Raw genomic sequence first — 26,228 nt, forward strand, 5'->3', positions numbered from 1 at the left:
AGGGAAAATATGTTTAGTTTTCACCAACCATTTTCATTTCTATGAGATTTCCCTGGCTCTGTGCATCAACTGGAGATGGAAAAGCTACTTGAGTGAAAGAGGCTGTTGAAAATTAGATGGTAAATTTCAACAAACAATTCTTTTGTGGAAAACAAAGAACAGGATGATATTCTCTAAAATGTTTGAAATGCCTTAGCTGGTAGTCATCTTAACCATGACTAGAAAAATAAATCAACTTTATTCTAACCCTCCCCACACCATTTCTGAATAGGAATGTACTTAGTGCTTGCCTCTGAAGGAGGTAAGTCTCCACTGGTCCCTGTGGTTGGCTGGATAATGGTCCCCAAGCATATCCAGGTTTTAATCTCTGGAACATGGAGCAAAAGGGATTTTGTAGATGTGTTTAAGGATTTTGAGATGGAAGATTATGGGCCTAAAAGTCCACAGGTGTCTTTATAAGAGGAAGGCAGAGGGAGATTTTATGATAGAGGAGGAAGTGACGTGAAAACAGAGCAGAGATTTGACACTGAGGCAGAAGATGATGTGGCGATGGAAGCAGAGAAAGATGTGAAGATAATACTCTGCTGCCTTCGAAGATGGAGAAAGGGGTCATGAACCAAGAAATGCAGCTCTAGAAGCTGGAAAAGGAAAGAATGGATTCTTACATAGAGCCTCTGGAGGGAGTGAGGCCCTGCTTAAAAACACATTGAAACCGATTTTGGACTTCTGTTCTTTTAAGCCACCAAATTTGTGGTAATTTGTTAGGGCAGGCGTAGGAATCTAATCTAACTCTTCCTCTTATGAGAATGACTGGGGAAGTGAACCGGAGAGCCTGGCACGTCGGGTATGCATCAGAAGCGCATGAAGGTAAGTATCCTGGTTTGGCTGATTATTTTGCAGGAACAGATTGTACAACTGAATGAGAGGTGTGTTATGGTGGTTCTCACCTTAACCACAGAGGCTGTTGGCAGGTTGCATTTTGTTATTCTGCCTGCTTCTCTGTTCTCCAAATCCTCTGGTTCTGAAAGCAAGATTTAGGGATTAGAGGTACGGATGAGGACTTCACTCTAAGGCTGGTAGAAGCAACATTAGAGTAGGGGTCTGGTATCCTGGACTGTGCCCACCTACCAATAAGGAACTTGGGAGAAGATTTAAAACTTTTTGTACCCTGTAAAATGGGTTAAAATGACATACCTTGCCTACATCATAGTGTCTTTGAAGGCTCAAATGAAATGGAAGGGTCTTTTCCAATGTAAAAGAACAGCCCTTCCCCCTAAAGTCCCTAGATGGTGCTGAATGAGGTAGGCACGTGTTGGTGAGCCGTGGTGGCCCAGAGCAGCGTGTTGGAGGCAGAGTGGGCTGAGAAGGTTGTCCATGTTGGGGGGAGGTGGGGGTGGCTCAGCCTGGGGTGTTTGAATGGGTAGAGGCGTGTGATTGCACCAGTGTAGGAGTGGTGAAGTTGGTACTGAGAGATTGGTGACATGTAAGGGGATTGATCCGTATATTAAAGTTACTGTCACTCAAATCTGTTAAGGTATAAATATTTTCATTGTCCCAGAAAGTTGCCTTCTGCTCCTTCCTAGTCAATTCCTGTCACCACCCACCAGAGGCAACCAGTGTTCTGATGTTTTCTACCATAAATTAATTTTGCTCATTTTATTAAAAAAATTCATATAAGTTTATAAAATATAAATTATGAGGTCTTTTAGGTCTTCTTTCATTCAGCATACTCCTTTTGGTATTCATCTATTTGTTGCATGTATCACTGTTTTGTTCTTTTTTATTCCATTCCATTGTGTATTATAGTATTCCATTCTGTGATTACACCATAATTTGTTCATCCATTTTTCTGTTGATGGACATTTAGTTTCCTTTTTAATCTCATTTGAATGAAGTTGCTAAGGATAAAATTTGAATAACATTCTTGTTTATTTGGGTAGATACTAAAGACTAGAATTGCTGGGTCATAAATAAGAGGTATAGTTTTATAGGAAGCTGCCAGACCATTTTTCTTTTCTTTCTTTTCTTTTCTTTTCTTTTTTTTTGGCCATGCCAGGCAGCTTGTGGGATCTTAGTTCCCCAACCAGGGATCGAATCTGTGCCCCCTGCAGTGGAAGTACAGAGTCCTAACCACTGGACTGCCAGGGAACTCCCCCCAGACCATTTTTCAAAGTTTGATTTTTCTGGTGACTAATGATGTTGAACATGTTTTCATTGGGTTGTCTTTTATTTTTGTTTGTAAGAAATTTTTTATATACCCAAGATAACAGTTATCTGATATATGCTCTTGAATCTTTTCTCGTATTCTGTGGTTTACCTATTCATTTTCTTTAACTGTATCTTTAGATGAGTAGAATTTTTAAATTTTGATAAATTCCAAATTTTCAATTATTTTTCTCTTACACTTATTTCTTCCTGTGTCCTGTCTAAGAAATACTGAGCTATCTTCAAGTCACAATGATATTCCATGATTTCTGTTTCTTATGTTTCTTATCCTTGCCAGTCTGCATGCCATTCTCCCTTCCTTCCTTTCTTTTTCTTTTGCCTTATTATCCCTTATTAGGGCCTCCAGCACAATGTTGAATAACAGTGAGTGAGAACATCCTTGCTTGTTCCTGGATTTAGGAAGAAAAGTTTTGCCTATTTCACTATCAAATATTATGTTAACTGTTGGTTTGTCATAGATTTCCTTATGAGGTTGTGGTAGGTCCCTTTATTCCTAGTTTTCTGAGAATTTTTATTATGAATGAGTACTGACTTTATCAAGTGCTTTTTCTGTGTCTAATAAGATCATATAGCTTTTCGTCTTTATTCTATAAATATTAATTACGTTGCTTTTCAAAAGTAGCTGGAAATATATACTGCACAATTCAGTTTACAATTCAATGGTTTTTATTATATTCACAATGTTGTGCAAACATTACCACTGTCTAATTCTGGAACATTTTCATCATCCCAAGTAGAAACTCTGTACACATTAGGCAGTCATTCCCCAGTTCTCCTTCCCTCCAAGCCCCTGGCAGCTACTAGTCTACTTTCTGTCTCTATAGATTTGCCTATTCTGAACAGTTCATGTAAATGGAATCATGTAATATGTGATCTTTTGTGTCTGGTTTCTTTAACTTAGCATATTTTAAAGGTTCACTCATGCTGTAGCATACTAGTTAATTCCTTTTCATAGTCAAATAATATTCCATTGCATATACCACATTTTCTTTTTAAATCCATTCACTGTTGTTGTCTATTTTGAATTGTTTCCACATTTTGGCTATTATAAATGCTTCTCTTATGAGCATTCATATACAAGCTTTTGTGTGAACTTATGTTTTTATTTCTCTTGGATACCTAGGACTGGAATTGCTGGGTTATATAGTAACTGTATGATCAAGTTTTTGAGGAACTGGCGAACTTTTTCATACTGGCTACACCATTTTACATTCCCACCAGCAATGTTCTTTTGGTGATTGCTCTAGAGTTTGCAGTATAATCTAAGTCCACTTTTTTTTTTTGGCTTTTGTTTCTGTTTTTTTGGCCACACTATGTGGCTTATGGGATTTTAACTCCCTGACCAGGGATTGAACCTGGGCCCTTGGCAGTGAGAGCATGGAGTCCTAACCACTGGACCACCAGGAGATCCCCTAAGTCAACTTTCAAATAACATTACTTTTAACATTTCTTGCGAGGCAGTTCTGTTGGCAACAACTTCCCTCGGGTTTTGTTTGTCTGAGAAAGTCCTAATTTCTCTTTTCACTTTTGAAGGATAATTTCACCAGATACAGAATTCTGTGGATCTTTTTCTTTCAACACTTTAAATGTTCAATTCCACTCTCTTCTTGCTCGGATAGTTCCTGGAGAGAAGTCTGATGTAATTCATATTCTTGATTCTCTATAGGTAAGGTGATTTTTTTTCCCCATTTGGTTTCTTCCAAGATTTTCTCCTTGTCTTTCATTTTCCATGGTTTGAATATGATATACTTAAATGTAGATTTTGGGGGTATTAATCCTGCTTGGTGTTTTGTGATTCCTGGATCTGTAGTTTGGTATCTGTCATTAATTTTGGAAAATTCTCAGCCATAGTTAATTCAAATATTTCTTCTACTCCGTCTCTCTTTCTTTTCCTTCTTCCCAGTATGTATATGCCACACCTTTTGTAATTGACCCATAGTTCTTGGACATTCTGTTCCACATTAAAATATTTTTTCTCTTTTCATTTAAGTTTGGGAATTTCTACTGGTATTTCTTTAAGTTCACCGACTCTTTCCTCAGCTGTGTCTAGTCTACTGTTGATACCATGGAAGGCATTCTTAATTTCTGTTACAGTGGTTTTGGTTTCTAGCCTTTTGTTTTAATTCTTTCTTATTCATCTTTCTAATTACATTACCCATCTGTTCATGCATGTTGTCCACTTTTTCCATTAGAGCCCTTAGCTTATTAATCATAGTTATTTAAAATTTCTGGTCCAATAATTCCAGAATCTCTACTATATCTGAGTCAGGTTCTGACACCTGCTTTGTCTCTTCAGACTGAGTTTTTTTCTTGCCTTTTAACATGCTTTGTACTTTTTTTTTGAAAGCTTGACATGATGTATTGGGTAATAGGAACTGAGGTAAACATAAGTTTAGTGTGAGATTTTATGTTCTATCTGGCTAGGAGTTAGGCTATGTTTAATGTTTCCTATAGCTGTGCATGGCAGAGGTTCAGTTTCCTCTAGTATCCTTGGTTTTGTCTTCCCTATGGTCTTTGGGTTTCCCTAGAAACCCTTTCTTAAATTGAGTCTCTGCCTTGTACCTCCCTCAGTGGTAATCCACTGTTATTATACTGGAGTCTTGTTAATGTGGTAGTAAGGTACAGGGGAGGGAAACCATTCTATAATCCTATGATTAAATCTTAGTATTTTAGTGGGCCTGAGTCCCTGAAGTATGACCATCAGGAAGGTTTCTTAGCTCTTTTTTTTCTGCTCTTAGGTGAGACAGGAAGGCTAGAGGGGACCGGAGCTGTCTAACTGCCCTTCTGATAGGTCAGATCAGGTTCTGGTAAAATAGCTTTCCTTGAGGGCCACCCTTTGTTATGGAGAACAGAATGCTCCAGGCTTATTTCAAAATGGTTACTTCTTCCCCCTCCCTTCACTCCCTGCCCCACCCACCTGGGAGCAGAGGCTATTTTTCTCAAGTCTTCACTGGGAAATCCTGGTGGGGTGCCTACATGTAAAACTCACAGCAGTGTAGGAGTCCCCCCTAAGACTGTATCTTTAGGATTTTTTTTTTTAACTCTCAAGCGAGTTCATACTCAGTCTCCAGCAATTTCAATTACTGTTTAAGTGTTCCTTTCACTTTATAACTTTATAGCTCCAGTGGATTTTGATTGTGGTGAACTGTGATCCTCTGTTTTCACATGTCTTGCCAGTTTTCAGGGCAGTGATCTGCCCTGTGACCTCAATTCTCTGATGGATCCAAGAAGAGATGTTGATTTTTAATTCATTCAGCTTTTTTTCTTTTAGAAGAACTGGAGAGATGACTTTCAAGCTCTTTATATATTGGAGCTAAAATCAGAAATTCAGTCCATTGATTTTTGAAAGTCAAATCAACTTTGTATTCCTGGGAAAAAATATCACTTGGTCATGGTTTACTATTATTATTTTTTAGTATTTCTGGATTCAATTTACTAGTATTTTGCTCAGCAGTTTTGTGGTCATGATGCGTATTAGTCTGTAGCTTTCTTGTAAATGTTCTTTACAGGTTTTTGTAATCAAAACTTGGGGTACATTTCTTCCTGCCCTATTTCCTAAAAGGGTTTATGTAAGATTGGTATTATTATTTTTTAATGTCTGGTACAACTCACCAATGGAGTTCTTCATTCCTCTATTACCTCTTTCTGGCCTTCTTTGGGTGAATTCATATTTTATTATTATATTTTATTTCATGTATTAACTTTTAGCTATACATTTTTGAATATTTTAGGGGGTGCTCTATCCCAGAGTTTACAATGTGATCTAAGTTATTGCAGTCTACCTTTAAATAATATTATCCTACCTTATGAAGAGTATAAGAACCTTAAAAGCCTCCCCCCACCCATTTGTTTTTGTTGTCTTATATTTAACTTCCAGATATGTGATAATTTTCGCAATACTTTGTTGATATTTTTTAAAGCAATTTATTTAAAAAAATTAAAAATACACACATATACACACACACTTGGCTGTGGCCTTTACATTTTCCTTCAGATTTAAGGTTATATCTGGTTATAATTTCTTTTTAACCTGAAAGAACTTTTAGTACTTCTTGTAGTACAGAAGACTAATTCTTGCTGCTGTAGTCACTCCGAAAATGTCTTTATTTCACCTTCTTTTTTTTTTGGTACGCGGGCCTCTCTCACTGTCGTGGCCTCTCCCGTTGCAGAGCACAGGCTCCGGACGCACAGGCTCAGCGACCATGGCTCACAGGCCTAGCCGCTCCGCGGCATGTGGGATCCTCCTGGACTGGGGCACAAACCCGTGTCCCCTGCATTGGCAGGCAGACTCTCAACGACTGTGCCACCAGGGAAGCCCCACCTTCTTTTTAAAGGATATTTTCTCCTGATATAGAATTCTAGGCTGAGTGTTTTTGTTGATTTGTCACTTTAAAGATGTTGTTGCGTTGCCCTATGTTCTTCCTTGTTTCAGGTAACATGTTGGTTGTTATTTATATGGATTTTACCCTGTATATAATGTCTTCTTCTCCTCCTCTTCCTCCTCTTACCCCCCTTATCATCCTTCCTCCCCTTCCTCTTCTTCTTCTTCTTCTTCCTCCCTTCTGCTTAAAAGCAGAAAATCTAATTTTAAAATTTACTACTTATCTTTGTCTTTTATTGTGTTTGAAAAGGTGTGATGTTTGTGTTTATCCTGCCTTGGGGATCCTGGAGCTTAAAAGTTCTGTAGATTGATACTTTTCATCAATTTTGGAAAGTTTTCAATTATGATCTTTTCAAATATATCTTTAAATGTTATTTTGTCATATATATGAAGCTAGTATATTTTTAGGTCATTTGATATTACAACCAAAGGGAATTGAAACAAAAATTGGTATACAGAAATGGGATGTTGTTTTAATAAACACCTGAAATACATAGCATTATTTTTAGGGCTAGTCGATGGTGGGAGTTTGAAAAAACGGTGAAGAAACTATTATAGGAGACTGAAAAAATGGTAACCCATTTGGTGAAATGGTCACTTGTGGTTTCTTGGAAGACAGAAAATGTACTTAAACAAATTTTGGATTTGGGCAAGGAGATCTCCCAGTGAAAATTTGAAAACATCAGCTGCTTCTCTTTAGCTGCATATAAGGTAGTACAAGAAAGGAAGAACTCAAAAGAACTGGCCATTTGCAAGCAGAATTTATCGGAAAAATCAAGAGCCCAGGACTTAATGAATTGGAACATAAAATTGTTTCTCTTCTCCAGCTTCTATAGTCAGTAACAGATTCTCAGAGTAAGGTAAAGTCTGGGCTGGGGTAAAGCTCAAACTTGGGGTGCTGCTAGTAAGTGATGGTCTCAGAGTAAAGTCCAAGTCAAAGAAGGGGCTATATGATTTTTTGTTGACTTCTGAAAGAATCAGGATGAAATCTAATATGTGCTCTCTGTTGCACACAAGTGTTTATAGGAATCTTAAGGTCAAGGTCCACAACAGTCTGATACAGCAGTTCTTTCAAAGTCTAGGGATAGTGAGACAAATAGAACAATTGTTCTCAAAGAATGGCTTTGGGCACAGGGAATAAAATGAATGAAATACACTGGAAACCAACAAAATTTTTGAGTAGATTGTACAAGCAGAAGTGCCATCTGCCTGGTCTAGTAGGGAATGAGCAGTACAAAATGTTAAAAGTCTTCTGAGCCCTTGATGTTTTATATCCAGAAAGCAGGCTAAAATTTTTTCTCAAAGAACATATTTTCTATTGAGCTCTTTAGAAGTGGCCAAAGAGGATGATGGAAAGGAAGGACATCCTAGAAAGTGAAGCCAAGATCCATGAATAAAGTGAACTGGGGAGTTACTTTTGGGAAATATAACCAGGGTCAAATCAAGGACAATTTACGACTCCTAAAGTGGAGGGACCTGGAAACATTTTCCCAGCAGACTTTCAGACTTGCTACATACCAGTAACTGTTATTTGCCTTTCATTTTCCTCCTCCTTGAATTGGAATGTTTATTGTGATTATCCTGTCCTTGTTCCACCATTGTATGCTGTGTGTTTTTGAGGCAGCTATATTGCCTTCTTCATTCATAGGTTTCTGGATCAGAAGGACTTGCATGAACATCTATTATAAGTTATTCAAACCTGATGTTGTGTTAGATAAAACTTTTGGGGATCTTGGGATGGTGGACCCCCACCATCCCAGGTGGGGGATAGGAGGAGCATGAATAATTCTTGCCTAATCGTGGATTTGTGGTAGATTAAATAGTGACTCCAATCCTTCACTCCTCTTTGTCATGTAAATTTGCAGTACCCTTCTGCTCTGACTCTGGGCTTTGTCATGTGACTTTCTTTGACAATAAATGTGGTTGAAATGCCAGAGTGCCACTTCTGAGCTTAGCCCTTTAAAGATTTTGCTTAATGCACTTTCACTCTTATTTCTGCCATCACCATGAGGTCATGCCCAGGTTAGTTCAGTGGTCCCATGAGAAGGATGAAGTCACATGGTGCAGAGCCAACCTAAAAACACATGTATGAGTGAGTGGTCCAGCCAAAATCAGCTATGTTTAGCCTAGATCAGCAGAACCCCTCAGAAGCGTGAAAAATATTTGCTGTATGTCATTAAGACTTTGTAGTTGATTGACATACAGCAATTTTGTAGCAATAGCCAGCCAATAAAAGAAGTTTCCCGAAAGATTATAGCAGTCTTTTTGTAAATTCTGAGAAACTAACCAATTGTAATTCTCCAGGCATATAATATAATATAATTACATATATACATACATATGTGTGTGTGTGTGTATATAAAATATATCATCTAGTGTAACTCACTTTATAGACAATAAAACAGTACAGTGACCTGTAAAGACTGGTAAGGGACAACCAAACTACTTATGCACTTGGAAGTATGTTTAGGCAGTGGTTTGGATTTGAACATAGCAGCTTTCCCCCTGGTTATCCAGGCTATAGATGCAACATAGATTTGTAGTAGTTTTTTTTTTTTTTCTTTACTGAATTTGACTCTTTTATTATTTTCATGGGCACTGGATAGTGCTTTCTTTCTAAACTGTTCAACGACCCATTATCTGGGGTGTTGTCTGCTTACTAGGTCAGATCAGAAATGTTGTTGTACTCAGTTTGCTCATGGTATGGAACATGAGGTGCTCTGACTGGTCCCACCTCACCTGTTTAGTCAGATAAGATGTCCTGAGAACTGTTGACCTTCTGGCGTGGGTCCACTGTCCTGGTCTCCTTCTGCCATCTTTGTCAAAGATCAGGTTAAGGGTATGCATTGTAGTTTTCTAGGTCCTTTATAAGGGTGGCTTCCAAACTCTCTGAGCAGAGGCAAATGACTAAGCTGTGTATAAAACAAGAATCACAAATATTGACAAAATAGGTAGTTTTTCTTTTCCCAACAAATTCTGTTTTATTTTCTATCTAGAATATAATATTAAGGAATCACTGGGTCTTACCCACACTGGTTTTTCACCCACTAGCTGGTGACTTCTCTTTCCTTGAATAATTTATACATCAGAATATTGGGGACCACATTCATGGTTCACTCATGGTTAAGCTTCATAGGCATGACCTCAAGATTATTACCTTGGTGGCCAATTGACCTGCCCCCTCTTTTTAAACCAAGATGATGTGAAATGCCAACACTACATGAAAACATTTACTTTCTTATTTGGGCAGAGAGACAGGCTTAAATTTTTTCATGAATAGAATAATTACAGGGCAGCAAACATGCAAAAATTCATGTGATATTAGATAGAATAAGATGTAAGACTGAAGAATTCCTCATGTTTTTGTTTCCTCCATTTCCCATAACTTGTGAGAATAGACCATCCGAAGCCAGTGGCATCATCTCCTACTGAGTGTTTTTCATGTCTATGTGTTCCCAGATGAAGGAAGCCTCATCATACAGCAATGGCCGTGGCCTCAGTAGGTTGAAACAGATTGTCCAAAGGCTCCCAGAAACATTGCTGCTCCGTGGTACCATTATAATCCAATTTAGTTTAACAAGCATTTCTTATTCACTGTTTGAGTCCAATACTTGGCTAGTGTAGGATGAACAATAGTAGCCATGACATAATTTAATAGTCAGGAATAATGTTTAATGGTGTTATAAAGGAAGTATCTTTTTTTTGCACACTTAGGGAATTTGTTTTCAGTTGGAATCCAATTGGAATGTGACTGCCTGCTAAAGTACAGACATGCCAGAGAACACGAGAGAGTGGTGTTGAGTTTAAAGAACTGCAGCCTCAGAGAGACAAACATATGCCGTTCCTATACTAGTAAATAAAGTGAGCAGGTCGCATTTAAAGGTAATGATAAAGGAAGAAAAACTATGTGTAAAGATTCTAAAGAGAACTTTATGTATTTGTAGTTTCAAAGACTCAGAAGAACTACTGGGAACCTGAAATAAGAAAATGGCCTCCCCACATCTAAAATCATTGGAAAAGACTAGGGAAACACAGAGAATGATAAGTAGGATAATGAGAACATGGGGACAAAAAATGCTTGGACTGGACCTGAGCAGACACACAGGTCACATAGATCATTATTGGATCCATAATGAGGAGGCACTTGAAACTGATGTTGTCATTGTCATAGTCATCATCACATTGACTTATTCAGTACTTACTGTGACTCAGGCTCTGTGTTAAGTGATTTATGTGTTTGTTTACGAAATTTTCCAAAGAACTCTATGAGATAGGTCTTCTTATGTTGATGTTATAGATGAGGACCTGGAGAGGTTAACTACTTTGCCCAAGATTACATAACTGGTATGTAGTGGAGCCATTACTCAACTAAATTGTTCTGCTTTGAGATCTTAATCATCATAGTACATGGACTTACCCATTAAATACTGTATACATGATTTCCATTTCACCATTTGGACTTATCCTTCCCCAAAAATCTTTTGTCATCTTCTGTTTCAGAGTTAAATATGCCATCCAGATATATTTATGTATAGATACCCATAACGAATGGACACTTTCTACCCATTGCCCTAAGAATTCTGGTAACCAGAGTTGATACAAACAGCATTTTTTATAGACTGGTCTGTTTGTAAGTCTTAGTTCTTTCTGGACATGCTGCTATTATAGTCTTTACTGCAATAATTTGAAGCCTTTTTCCATTCACAAAAGAAACTATTAAGGCAAGCATGTAAAATCAACCACAAAGGCATCTCTTCTGTTGAAGTAGTAGAAAATGTCTTTTAAGATGAGAATACATTGAAAACCTTCAGCACTTTCTTTTTACTGTTTCTTTTTTACCTGGTTTGAATCATCATTACAGTGTTCTGGGTTCTCTGGAAAGAACTGCCTTGTGTTAAACCATCTTGAGAGCAGGGTTCTTCAGAAAGGACAGCCTGCCAGACTGTTCTGTTCCATGTAGAATGATGTGGCTAGCTTTTTTATCATCATTTTCTTTTAGAGATTTCTTTCCTCCTCTGAATAAAAAACAGTGAATTCTTTCTATTGGTTTTGCTGGCATGATTGTATTTTGAGTATGGGTTTGAATGTGTCATTTAAATACCATTTTATTAGAGTGACTATGTTTGGGTCTTCATGTTGGAACTAGCGGTGCCTGTCTGATAATCTAGGTCTTCTTGTTATTCCCCTCCCCCTTCTTTTTATGTAATCCTGCATATTTTGGGCAAAAAGCATCAAAAATATTCTTTTCACAGCATATTTTCCCTTTTGAATTTTGCCTTCCACTGAAGGCAAAATTTGTAAAAATGATGAAATTGGCTTTTTCTTTCTTTTTAAACTTTGTTCAACTTTTTTCACCTAGAATTCATCTTGTAGAAACATCTAGGTATCACTGCTTTTCCCTCAGGTAACATTCAGAGTAGTCTTCATTATCTTGAGGGATAAGGAAGAGAAATAAAAAGGGATATGTATATCTATCAGTGGAATTTGAGATCATTATGAACAATTGTTACCTCTGGGTGAAGCTTATTGTAGCTTTCCCAGAAACAGGAGTTAAGTTTGTCCCACTTAACACCAATGAATCTATAATATTCTATACTGCTTTACATGCAGAGCTATATATGTACATGAATTTTATTTTTTTATTTTATTAAAAAATATTTATTTATTTGGCTGGACTGGGTCTTAGTTGTGGCACACGGGATCTTTAGTTGTGGCACACGGGATCTTTAGTTGTGGCATGTGGGCTCTTAGTTGCTGCATGCAGGATCTATTTCCCTGACCAGGTATCGAACCTGGGCCCCCTGCACTGGGAGTACAGAGTCTTAACCACTGGACCACCAGGGAAGTCCCAAATTTTTTTTTTGGAGTACACTTTTGATAATTTGTTCATAGCATCTGCTCTTTTCCCAGAGTTGTCTTTCTCTCTAGAAGACAGTTCTGCCCACCCAAGGGCCATCTGGTAACAGTAGGAGTATTATTTGAGGAAAAACTTATTGTGCTGCTCTAGCCAAAATCACGTAACTTTGAGAGTTTGACAAAATTCGAGACATTTGTCAAAAGAATACAGAAACTTCACTGAGACAAAGTCCTTATAGATATTTCATACAAATTGTGACTTAGGACTGCTATGCCATCAGTTACCAAGGCAGCTACTTTCCCCATCTCTCCCTCTCACTCTTTCTTGGACCACACGCTCTCAGGTGCCTCTTTCTTTATGTCGCTCCAATCTCTTTTTCTGCGGATTGTTATCATCTATTTGCACATCTGTCTCCACCAAAATGGTGAGCTAAGTCAGAGTCACATGTCCCTTTAGTTCAATTACATTCTACCCACTGAGTACAGTTGTATACCTCTTAGTTTAGATTCTTGAGAAAGTATTTTAATTGGGTGCTGGCTAGACAATGAATTGCCTGGTCTTGAATCCTGTGTCTAGTATTGATCCAATCAATCATAGTGATCCTACGATGGGTAACATGTATACTTCAGACTGCTTCAGGGTTGAGAACAGGGCAGGCACATTTACAGACTATAAGAGGTAATAGGAGCTGTGACCGGCTCAGGAGTTAAGTGGTTTTGAGAAAACCTATTTTTTTTAATAGACCAAGTCACCCTTCTTGTTTTTTTGGTTTTTTTGTTTTAATATTTTATTTTATTTATTTGGCTGTGCCGTGTCTTAGTTGCGGCAGTTGGGGTCTTGGTTGCAGCATGTGGACTCTCAGTTGCGGCATGCATGTGGGATCTAGTTCCCTGACCAGGGATGGAGCCTGGGCCCCCTGCATTGGGGGCACGGAGTCTTAACCACTAGACCACCAGGGAAGTCCCTCCCTTCTTGTTTAATTTATAAATAAAGTCAGCAGTGGGTATTAAGAAAAATACCTCATCATGTCTTTAATCTACTTTGACTCACTGGCATTTTAGGCCCTTTCAGTTTTATTAAAAGCCATTGTCAAGGACCCCAATTGCTTTCTCCCAATTGTATTCTTGGCTTTCTTTCTGCCTGGCTCCTGGCCCTAACCTTTTCTCTCATATAGATACCACTGCAATCCCTTTGGCTAGAAGGCAGATCTGCTGGCTTTTCTGGACCCTTGGCATTTCCCAGCATTGCCCTTGACTCTTTCCTCTTCTAGTGCCTTAGGGAGGTTTTCCTGCTTTAACTCAGGGTTTTAGACCCAAACTCTAGTATTAGATTATTTGGTGAGTATTTGGATCTCCTTGGAGGTTGTTGTTTGAATGTTTAGATTACTTATGTGATTCTTCAATTTCTTTCTAAGAAGACTAGATTTACTGGCAGAGAAATTAGTTTCTTATAACTTTTTTGGTTATGTCTCAAAAATAGGAGATATATTATTTTCCAAAACATGGATGACAACTAAATTAACATTTAGGCAGGATGCAAATAGGACTATTATGGTGAGAAATCTAGGTCAGCAAGAGTCATCTTGTTGGAAGGGCATCCTAACCAAGAGGACAATTTTCAGGCTGAAGATATTAGTTAATTGCACTCATAAATTTCTTACGTTCAAATTTCTGACATTTTGTCTTGGCTATACTTGAGGCCTGTATTAGACTTTTATTTGAGGTGCAGAGAACTCACTCTCTTCAAAATTATACTGCAGGCTTCTTGATAAATTCACCATTGGTCTTTCTACCCAATGAGGATTTAATAATAAATCTGAGTCTCTTGATGGCAATATCAAAGCACAGACGCTCTTCCTCTCCTGCATGAGATCTATGCCCTGACACAGGATGTTGTGTCACATCCTAATCCCAGGACGCTGAGCCATTTCTTGGTTTGTACAGCAGCCTGAATACATCACTTTATCAGCCTTCAAAGTCAGAGTTATGATCCTAATTGCTTATGGAAGTTTCAGCATTCAGCCATCGTGCACAAAATGACTTAAACTGGAGTCAGAGGGCAAAGTTTGGGGACTGATGTGAGCAATGATGAGGTATCCTCTACATTCCTCAAGTTGTCTTTTTCTACCTGTGCTCAAGGAACTTGCTAGAACATGGTGGGTATGAGAATAAATACATAGTTAAGCTGGTGAGCTATTTGGCCTCTTGGGAGCTCCATTTCCTCAGTAAAATTAAACTGTTGGGTGGGATTGGCAGTTCCTAGTACAGGCAGTGGATTGGTTGCTTGGGTGTGCTGTGATTGGTTGCAAAATGTGTCATAGGTTGTTTGTTACAGATTACATTGAAAATAATGAGGTTTGGGAAATACTTTTTTTAAAAAAAGAGTGAATTCAAGGCTGTTTCTATAAGATTGTCCCTCTCATTTGCTTGCATTAAGGTACACTTTCATGAGTAAAAGACTACAGAGGTGTATTGGTTTCCCAGGGCTGCTGTAACAAAATATCACAAACTGGGTGGCTTTAAACAACAGAAATTTATTCTCTCACAGTTCTGGAGGCCAGAAGTCCAAAATCAAGGTGTTGGCAGGGTCAGTGTCCCTCCAGAGCCTCTAAGCTACAGTCTGGTGAATCATGAATCCTAAATAACTGTCAGTAACAGCAACAGCCAGTGGGGAACTCTCCAGGTACTTGAGAAAAAGTAGCCAATGTGAGTATTTGCTTTTATGGAGACACAGATGTGTCTTGGAAAATCAGTAAAATACTCTAGGTAGTTGAGGACATTATTTTCTCACGCTTCTGGATTGTTTTTTGAGAGTCTTTCATTTGGCTTTTGGGGCCCAGCTCTCAGAGCTGTTTAGATGACCTTACTGAAATGACCCAGGTAACGGGTGTCTGTCCCATCCTAGTTTTCCAGAGAGGGCTTTTTTCTTAAAGATCCATTCCAATGCTAAGCACTCCCATTCTCAATAGTTTTTGTTCTGGATTTAATATCTAATACAGGAGACTAAATGGGGTTTCTTCTCTTTGTGCTTAGAAGAGATAGTAAACTGCATTCCAAACTCCTTAAGAAATTTGGAGGAATCACCTAATTATTTATAATGCTCAACAAAATTCAATGCAGACTTCTCGACAGGGGTAGCCGTGAGGCCTGTCGCGATCGTGGATGGGTAACCAGGTGGGCCGGGGCCCAAACAGTGCCGGGTCAGGGAGGCAGAGGCCGGGCTTTCTCCGAAGACCAGGCAGGGCCCATTCAGGCCTGCCATGGAAACCAGAGCAGCGCCGGACCAGCGGGAATTGTGGCTCCCACGTCGCGACCTGTCTTTTCTCTCCTGGACCCTTTCCCCGAGATTTCTTGGTGTGGCTGCTCCCTAAAGGAGCCCACCTGCCGACGGTTGAGAGTTTTCAGTGGACTCAGCCCGGGAGAAAGATGCAGCCCTTGCTCCTTGCTGGCCACCGCCCCTCCGCCTTGGTGACCGCACCCGGGGTGCCCTCCTGGTTCAGTTCCGGCAGCCCTCGGCCAGCGGCCTCTCACAGAACACCAGCAGCCTGTACACCAGCAACGGTGTGGCCGCCAGCAACAAGCTCAGGCTGTCCTGCAACCAGATCACCACGGTCATCAACGTCTCGGTGGAGGTAGAGAACACCTTATACCAGGACACCCAGTAGCTGCAGGTGCTTGTGGCCGATGCACCCATCTCGTGCCTCTGCGACTTCCTGGGCCCCGTTGCTGAGGACACCCACGATCCAGAAATGAAACACGGCCGCCCTCTGCTGCGCAGAGTCGCCGTTTCTGCTCCAGCGCTCGGCCGCCCTCAGCTCTGCTGCCTCGCGAAGGACCAGGCCCGGCCCTGCCAGACACCCATGGCGGGACTAGGCCGCGCCTGCACTTATCCCGCCCAACAACGGTTTTTGGGAGCAGTTTGTCCACTAGGAGTTCCAGCTGTTTGGCAAGAACACTGCACACACCAACAACTCCCCGATGGACGTGATCCCTAACATCTATGAGAAAGAGGTTGGTTTGATGGCAGCCAAACGGTGAGCCATCCTGGCGAGCCCCTGCCCCAGGGGTCAGAGGTGCGGGTCTGCAGTTGATCCTACACCAAGACCTGAACTTGAACATTCTACTTTAGTTGATACAGAAAATCTGATGATGGCTCTTATAAGGCCAAGAAAAAAGGGAGGGTGACTGCAGTTTTTAACCTTATAATCCGTAACTTTGAAGAATAAAACTCCCTAAATATAAGATGGTGAAAATAAGTTTCCTACCCTGTGAGTGCCAGAGCACGACTACTGGGGCCAGGCCAGGGAGGAGGTGAGACAGGTGGTGCCCATTCAGATGGACCTGCCAGCAGTGCTCAGTGCAAGTGGCAGGCCTGGAGTCCTGCAGCCCTCCCCCCGTCCCACTTCTCAGGAGCAAGTCAGCCAGAATCCCACTTCATTCTTTGGAGCGCAGAGCCAGGGCCTTAGGCATCATGGCTCCTGTACCTCTCACAGTAAGTGCCAATTTGCTAGATAAGTGATCAAGTGTTGCTCTGGGAGCCCTGGGAGCCTCAGGCCACCCTTCCCCCGACCTTCAACCATAGCAGTCTAACTCTGGGTTTATAGATTAGACTGAAGCATAAGATAGTTTTTGAAGAAAGCATTTCATTACATAAAATTTAAAAATAATTTTTGAGTGCTGTTCCAGATGGCAAGGTGTCAAGGTGCCTGTGGTGACTTCCCAGCAGCCTTTGATGAAAGGTGGCATTAGTCCCTTTCTCTGGGGGTGAGTGCTGAGAGAGCAGGCTTGATGTCAGGCCTCAAGGTTTTCCCTTGGCTTGGAAGGTTGGAGGTGTGGGCTGGGACCTGGTGCTGTCATCATGTGACCTGTAGCTTCTCAGAGGTTCGGTTTCCTTATCAGTCTCCACAGTGACAGCCCTTCTCTCCCAGAGTTGTGAGGATTAAAGGACTGCTAGCAGTGTGACTGGCACAGGGTACTTGCTTACAGTAAAGGGTGGCTCTTAGTATTAATGCTACTCTCAGGCCCTGCTGGTCCCTGGTCTGTGCCTTCATCCTCATAACAGCATTCCCCCCATCTATGCACAGCCCTTTATTGTTTGCAAAGTGATGTTCCCCAAAATCATCCATCCTGTGGGGGGAGGGGGAAGTTTAAGTTCCTTTCAGATGGTATGTCAGGGGAAGCCTAGATTTAGCAGCCTTTTCAGAATCCCATTGTATGTCCAAAGGTTGTGAAGCAAGGAGCATGATTCCAGCTATTCCTCAAACATCTTGTTTAGAATCATTGACCATTTAAACCAGTGCTTCAGTCTGGCTAACCACCAAGCTCTACGGGGGCACTTGCCCAAGGGACAATGGAGTTGGCCCTACCACTAGGCCCTGGAATGTGGGATTGTTTAAACTCCTCAGGTACCTAACCATGTGGCTTGGGACCAACTATTCTAAATGAAAGTTCTGGAGACAATATATGAAATAAAGCAAAGCACAACTGCTCTGACTGATGCAGAGCTGTGGGTCTGGAGCCCAGTGGAGCTGGGCTGAACATTCTTTCTCTTCAAATGTGCCCCTACCTCACAAAGAAGTGCCCAGGGATGAAACTGGGGAGAGAGATGAATGAAAAATCACTGCTCTGGACTGATCTTGTTTTACAGATGGAAAAACAGTCCCACAGAATATCAGGGCTGTTGTGGCAGAGCCCCCCAAAGCAGCCTCTCTGGCAGAAACTCAGATGGAAAATGTAAAGTACTTTTTAAGAGACATTTATTTGGATATATAGCCAAATCTTATTTTCGTTTGAAAAAATTCCAAGTTAACATACCATAAAATTAAAATTTTTTTGGATGTACAAGTTCTGAGGGTTTGACACATGTAAGGTTTTATATAACCATCACCAATCAGAACACAGAGCAGTTCCCTTACTCCTAAATATTCTCTCATGCTTCCGCTCTGTAGTCAAGCCCTCACACCACCCTGACCTCTGGCAAACAGTGATCTGTTTTCCATCCCTGTGGAGTTGCCTTTTCTAAGGTGTCACATAAATGTAGTCATGCATGATTTGACCTCTGGAGGCTGGCTTCTTTCCCTGGGCATGATGTCTTGGAGATTCATCCATGTTGTTGCTTTTTGGTGGTGTTCCATGGTATGGATAATACCGGTTTGTTTTACATTCACCAGGTGAAAGATAAGGGTTTTTTCCATTTTTCCAGTGATTGTGAATAAAGCTTCTATGAACATTTATGTAAAAAAATTCAGTGCATGTCAGCATTTATTTGCAACAGATATATGGCCGGTCATTTCTAAATGGAAGTAAGAATGCTGAAAAAATTTTGAGAATAGTATATTAGGCGCAAGTATCACAATTTCTAATCTGTAGTAGCTAGGTCTGATATCCCATTAATAGGGCTGGATTCATGGGCATGTGACTTATACAGTCTCACAAGACCCGTGTGTAGAAGGGCTCTCACTTGGTTTAATGCTCTGCGGGAACTCTCTTGAGATTTTGCACTGGGCCCCACAAATTATGTAGTCAGATTAATAATCGTAATCAATGGTAAAATTTCAAATCTCCTACTCTTTTCAAGGTCTCTTGGATGTTTACATCTCACAGTTTTTTTTTTTTCCTTTACCCTTTTGTTTCCCAGTTAATAGAACTAGAATATTCTGTAAAACAGGAGCACAACCTCTGGAGGTAAAAAAGGTTATCGCTGAGAAATTTAAGAACATCTGTTCCCCCCACCTGGTAAATAAGCCTTGGCTGTTGGTACGTTTGAGGTTATGTCCGGGTCACCAGGGAGTCTAGCCATGCCTGATCTATAAGGAGTACTGAGATGACATTTTATGGCAGAGAAGAATGCCACCAGGAAGCTGTCTTTCCCTTGAGACCTCACTTGTCTCCTCCACTGTGACTGTACATGGTTATAGTGCTGCATAATTGTCCAAGTTATTAATTTATCGCTTTTAAAGTCTCCAAAGCCTCTTTCTCTGAGCCCAGTTTGACCAAGACTAATTGTCATGGGGTAGTGTATGAGTTTCCTAAGGCTGTCATGATAAATTGCCACAAACTTGGTGGCTTAAAAAAACAGAAATTAATTTTCTCACAGTTCTGGAGGCTAGCCAGCCAAAATCAAGATGTCAGCAGGGTTGGTTCCTTCTGGAGGCTAAGAGGGAGAATTGTTCCATGCCTCTCTCCTAGCTTCTGGTGGCTGCTGGCAGTGCTTGGCATTCCTTGGCTTATAAATGGATCATTCCAGTCTCTGCTTCCTTCTTTACGTGGACGTCCTCCCTGTGTCTCTGTGTGTTCTCTTCTTCTGTCTGTCTGCTCTCATCAGGACATGGGTCATTGGATTTAGGGCCCACCCTGATAATCCAGGATGATCGCATCTTGAGATACTTAATTCCATCAACAAAGGCCTTTTTCCAAATAAGCTCACATTCACAGGATCCAGTTGGACATATATTTTGGGAGCCACAGTTCAACCCACCACAGGTAGTATATGCCTTTTGGCCAGTAAAATCCTTTAAGCTTCTGTGAGCCAAATCATTCCTGTCTTAAATAATGTTACCTAGTCCTCTAGGGGTTGTAGCCAAAGTGAAGGATGGATCCTGGACTCACTCACTGGTGGGCACTGGTACCAGCTTGTGCCAGAATACAGAAACTGATAAATTTCCTGGGATTTTGCAAGCCTGTTGTTTCACACAGCCATTATTAAAAGTTAAATTAGGGGCTTCCCTGGTGGCGCAGTGCCGATGCAGGGGACATGGGTTCGTGCCCCGGTTTGGGAAGATCCCACATGCTGCGGAGCGGCTGGGCCCGTGAGCCATGGCCGCTGAGCCTGCGCGTCCGGAGCCTGTGCTCCGCAACGGGAGAGGCCATAACAGAGAGAGGCCCACGTACCGCAAAACAAAAACAAAAAACAAAAAACCAAACCAAACCAAACAAAAAAAGTTAAATTACACAAACTTACAGTTAAATAAGTTATACTAAAACCCCAAATTATATATACTCAAAACTCATCACTTCCTAATTATCTTACTTCATTTTATTATTATGCTCTCTTGAGGTTATTTACTTCTATTGTATCTTTATGGTGTGTTGCTGAGCATCTCTTTCTCAACTCCAAGTGCAGTCGCATTGATAGCTTCAAATGAGCCATGGTGGGAATATTTACACTGTGGAAATTGGCAAGTGCAACGCATCAGGGCCTACCCTCTCCCCCAGAGCCAGTTTTTAAACATTTTGCAGCACACTGCTGATCCTGGCAACCATGACAGTGTGTACCAGAAACTTCTGAGCAAGAATCAGCAAAAGCACCCTATGACTATAGATACTACATACTCTGGGTGTTTAAAGTTAGCTATGATTTCAGTAAGTAATTCATTAAATATGCATAATTAAATGTGATCTACAATTTTTAACTTATTATGACTTTACCTATTATTAAATGCACTAGCCAAAAATACCCTTTGCCAGTCTACGGTGTCCTCACTTTTGTTTGAGAATAATGCCATTGAAACTTTTGTGATAACATAAATAGTTTCAAGGTGCAAAGTTGATAGTTTGTTAACACTAGCAAACTTTTTATTTGGGCCAGTTCAGGGATAAGATGACAAAGATGTTCTGTGAAACTTGGAGTTGGCCAGGCTTTTAACTTGCTGTGACCTAAGGAAATATTTTAGTTTGATCTACATTTTCTTTTTTCTTTGGTATACATTGGCACCTCAGGCATTAGCTGGAAGTGAATTAAATGGCCCAGAAGCTGTAATTCTGCAGCCAGCGAGATATTAGAATAGAATTGATTATCTGGTGGCGTTTGCATATGGAAGCAGCCCTCCTACCTATTCATTTCCATTTTAACCTAAGAGGTATGTGGGAAGCTTGTTAACACCCTTAGAGGGTTTGGTCCCTCTGCCTGTGTGACGTCTGAACCAGGCATGAATACTTAAAATCCATAAAAGAGAAATCATAAATAAAAGCAAACTTTGACAGAGGAGAAAAATGCTTCCAAAAATATTAGAAACTCCATCTTTAGGTAGTATCAAATAAAAAACAAATCCAGACTTAGGTAAGGAGGGACTTTATTTGAAAAGACTATTGCAGTTGAGAGAGGGGGGATGACTATTATAGTAAGAGGAAAGGAACTACTGCAACAGAAGACTCTGACCATAATAATATCTACAAACGTTGCCAAGGCCAGGCAGAAAGGTGTTTCTTTTAAAGGGAGGAGTAAACAAGGTTAGAAAGATCTGAGTGTGGGGAATGGGGGGAGCAGGGGATTGATTGGTCAGTTCAGCAGAAAATGTCTTTTTTTCTGTGGTCAGCTGATTCTCAGGAGAGGCTGTTAAGGGGTTTTGTTCTGTGTCCCAGTGCTTGCTTAAGCCCAAGGGTGGCCCAGAGTTCAGGGTCCTGGGTGAAGGAGAGAAGCCTGATGAAAGTTTGGTCAAGTCACGTTAGTGTCCAGATTGTTCAGTGGGGACAAACAGTTCAACAAATATTTTAGAAGACAAAGAATGGAAATTTCAAGGGTCTGTGTCTGGCCTTGTCATAGATAAACAGTGGGGTCATCCGTGGGTTTTATTGGGTTGGCCAAAAGGTTTCTTCGGGTTTTTCTGTAACATCTTATGTATAAGTTACATGTGAAAGGGTGATTCTTTGCAATAAGCTGTTTTCTGAAATACGAAAGGATGTATTGATCATCCCTGTTTTCCAGGAATACAGGACTCAGGTAAAGTTCTACATTTTCAGCAGCTAATGCAGTTCACTCCATATTTTACATTAGACTTCAGCTCTAATCCTGTGCTCTATTTGAGAGGCTGTATCAGATATTTTTGTTTTGTTTTATGTTACCCCTTAATTTAAAAAAATGCCTCTGGAATTACTTGGTAGAAGTAAAAATTTTGCATGGGGCAGGGCTTGTACCTTCTATTGCTGTCACAAACAATCTGTGTTGTCCTTCAACACAAGTTCCTAATACTACCTGCAAGATTTAAGATGTCACCAAAATCTTTTTGTAATTGGAAACTGCTATAATTCAGAATTTGCAATAACCTCACAGTGCTCTGAAACTTGGATAAAGCTCCTTTCTAAAGCCAGCACAGAGTCAACCTTCCTTTCTTTCCTCATTTCAGTTTTTTTCCTTTCCCTTCTCTCCCTCTAACTAATATCATTTTTATGTTGGGAAGCACTATAGACGAATTATATTCTCTATAAAGAGTTACTATATCCAGACTTCCCAATTTCAATTAACACTAAAATGTTATAGAGCATAACATACTGTTGCTTGATTCAGAAAGCAACTTAAGGAATTTTTTGTGTCATTAGAACTATAATCATGAACTATTGATTGCTGTTGAGAGAACACGGTCTTAGGGCCAGACACACAGACCTATATTTGACTGTCAGTCCTCCCACTTATTGCCTATATAAATCCTTGAGCATGTCACTAAAACTTTCTGAGTGCTTTTCCACGTCTTCAAAATGCAGGCAATAAGATGTGCTAATGGCATAATTGTGAGGATTAAACAGAATGAATTTGCATGTGCAAAAGAACGCCAAGACTAGGTACTGAGCACATGCGAGTAGCCTTCTGTAATTTACTGAATGCTAGTACTTGCAGCAAACTAGACCAGCCACTCTAGGGTCCAACTTTTGAGGAGCTTACAATCTGATTGGGCAATCATATAGATACATGTAAGATATGTAAATGCATATCAATTGACATTTTCAGAAAACTCACCTAGGACTTTGCAAACTTTTATTACCGTTTGAAATTTATCTTGTAATTCGATCCTGGTTCTCAATCACAATTTAATTTTAGATGGCTCCTTTTATCACCATCCCTCTGCCTTCTGCATTGGGCACATGGCCCCCTTGGCATCAAAATTTTACTGTTGGAAAAACTGTGCCCCTCCCCGCCTTGCACTATATTAGTAGTCATTTCTGCGGTTTCATTGTGTGCAAGGTGTAGATCTGGACAGGAATCTTTGTCTTCCAGACCTGTCGTTCTCTCTCTCTACCTGCTGGTTTGCATCTCAGTTGCCCAGCACAGACTAGTTTTCACTATGAAGTGGCTGCCAAACACCAAGTCAGCCAAAGAAAACTCCCTGCTTCCCTCCCTCCACGAGTAGGAAATTATGGGTAAAAGAAGAGAAGCATCCATAAATAAATAAATTGTGTAGCAGAGATCGATGATTACAAGCTTCTTTTGGTGTCTGCCAATAGGGCTGACCATAATTAATCTTTTACAGGTTTTGGAGAAACATTCAGAGGCTCATGGATTTTAAAAATGGAGCACAGAATTACCAACAGAAAGTCTAGATAATATAGTTGATGTACAGTGAGCAGGTCACAGATAGTTGGGAATAATTAATTTGGTTGGGTACAACCTAACCAAATTAAACCCCCGCACTTTTTAAAACTTCTAATTTGAAATAATTGTAGATTCACAGGAATTTGCAAAAATAATATAGAAAGAGGTCTCATGTATCCTTCACCCAGTTCCTTAAGGGCAACCATAGTATAATATTACAACCAGGCAAATGGCATTTGTAGAATCTACTGAGGTTACACAAATTTTACCAATTGTGTGTGTGTGTGTGTGTGTGTGTGTGTGTGTGTGTGTGTGTGTAGTTCTATGCAATTTCATCACATTTGTAGATTGGTGTAGTCACCACCACAGTTAGGATATAGAACTGTTCCATCAGTCTTGCCTACAATCCCTTTATAGCCATACCTATCCCCTGTCCCCATTCCTAAACCCAATCTGTTCTCCATCTGCATAATTTTGTTATTTTAAAATTAAATGACAAAATGGAATCATACAGTACCTTTTGAGGCTGGCTTATTTTACTTAGCATGCCTTTGAGGTCCATCCAAGTTGTTGCCTGCAACAATAGCTTGCTTTTTTTTTTTTTTAATTGCTGAGTGGTATTCCATGATATTGATGTACAAGTTTGTTTAGTCACTAATCCGTTTCTATTTTTTGGCTATCAAAAAAAGCTACTGTCATGCTTAATTTTATGTGTCAATTTGGCTAGGTTATGGTACGCAGTTGGATTCCATATGGAGCTAGCTCCACCCTATGCGCCTTCTCACCTGTCCCAGGCTCTTCACTCTTAGTCCCCATTCCAGGGGCCCTTGCATGAAAAAAATGGCAGCCCCCGTGCCGGGGGAGGTTGTCTTGCTTATCCAGACCATTAGAATGGTGGTCTCTGCAGCCAGTCCTGGTGACTCAGTACATAGCTGTAGTTCTAGTGAGAACTAAAAAACGTTTCATACCCCCTACTTGTGAACCCAAATATGAATCAGAAAAGGAGTTTATAGAATGCCCAGAAGGTGGGACTGGTCATGCCTCTGGAACATTTGGAGCATCTCACACGTCTGACCTGTACAGCTGGTGTCTTCGATGCCTGTGTTCCTCCTGAGGGTGATGCTCTCATGTCATTTCTTTCAAAGGAAGCCTGACACAGAGCACTGAGCAGTGGAAGAAGAATGTTGCCTCGCAATTGTCCGTTCGGAAGATAAAAGAATATGATGCTAATTTTAAAACGAAGGACTTCCCTGAAAAAGCTAAGGATATCTTCATGGCCGCTCACATTTATCTAAACAACTTAGGTCACGACTGGCTTCACACCTTGGTGACTAATCACTGTTTTCTGGATGTCGTCTGGGACATCAAACATAAGCCCATCTGCCAGAACTTTGTAGAATCTTTAGAACCACTCCAGTGGTTCAGATTCACTGCTGAAGTCTGTGAAAGCAGAGCAACATGTATGGCCAGGTCACTGTCCTCATGCACATCCAGCAGACTCTGACTGTCTATGATCAGTTTGGCTGTTTGATGTATGGACAGGAAGATGTGGCCAATGATGTCCTGGAGTATGTTGTATTTGAAAAGCACCTGATAAATCCCTTTGGGAGCTGGATTATGCAACAGTACCCCCATGGATACTTCCTAAGCAGCCCAACCCTAAGACAGTAATGATCCCTGGACCCCAGCTGAAACTGTGGGAAGAACCACAAGGAGAAGCCCATAAGCCTCAGCTAACCTGATGGCAAAAATGACTCCTGAGATGAAGCACGGGTGAGGTGGCTGGAAGCAGAGAAGTCTATGAATCGGAGAGCTGGGAAGTCATCCATCTCCATGATGCTGTAGAAGGAACTACCTTGGTTCTCTCCCATCCTGCTTAGGTCTTTTTAGCAGTCTCATCCTCAACAACCATGGCTGATGGCTGGGCTCAGGTGGGTGGCTGGTATGCACAGCCATGTACCTCCGTCTTCTCCTCCCCCTTCCCTTCCTCCTTTTCCTCTTCCTCCCCCTCCTCTACCACCACCTCTTCCTCCTTCTACTAATTGCACATCTAGCTTCTGAGTCTAGATGAAAGGCAGTATGTTTCAGAGAACATCTGATACCAGTTTTCCCCACAGCAGAGGCTGTCAGGAGCAAACTGGCAGAATTTTCTTTCTAATCACAGGGCAGGGACCAGAGTTTGAAATAAAACACTGTCAGGGTGTTGGACAAATTGTGGGTTCTGTACTTCTCCTGGTTCAGGCTAGAAGTAGGCCTACCTTTAAAATGGCAGAAATGAAAGATAAGCTTCGTTGTGAGTGATGTGACTTCCAGGAAATCCAGACTTGGGAAAAATAATTAGTGTTTATAAAAGATGGTGTCATTAAGAGGGTCTTTTCTCATACATGGACTCACTGAATCATCATATGTATTTCATAGGGGAATGTAAATCCAAAGAAATCATTTATCCCTGAAAAAACCAAA

The 26,228-nt window shown here is 40.6% G+C and overlaps 2 pseudogenes; both read left to right on the forward strand.

Moving 5' to 3' along the window:
* Positions 1 to 806: 806 nt before the first annotated feature.
* On the forward strand, positions 807 to 16,501 carry LOC116741301 (annotated as a pseudogene).
* Positions 16,502 to 16,934: 433 nt separating this feature from the next.
* Positions 16,935 to 25,507, forward strand: LOC116741302 (annotated as a pseudogene).
* The last annotated feature ends 721 nt before the right edge of the window (positions 25,508 to 26,228 follow it).

The sequence above is a fragment of the Phocoena sinus genome, chromosome 16 (genome assembly GCF_008692025.1).
Source record: "Phocoena sinus isolate mPhoSin1 chromosome 16, mPhoSin1.pri, whole genome shotgun sequence".
In the NCBI taxonomy this organism is placed as follows: domain Eukaryota; kingdom Metazoa; phylum Chordata; class Mammalia; order Artiodactyla; family Phocoenidae; genus Phocoena; species Phocoena sinus.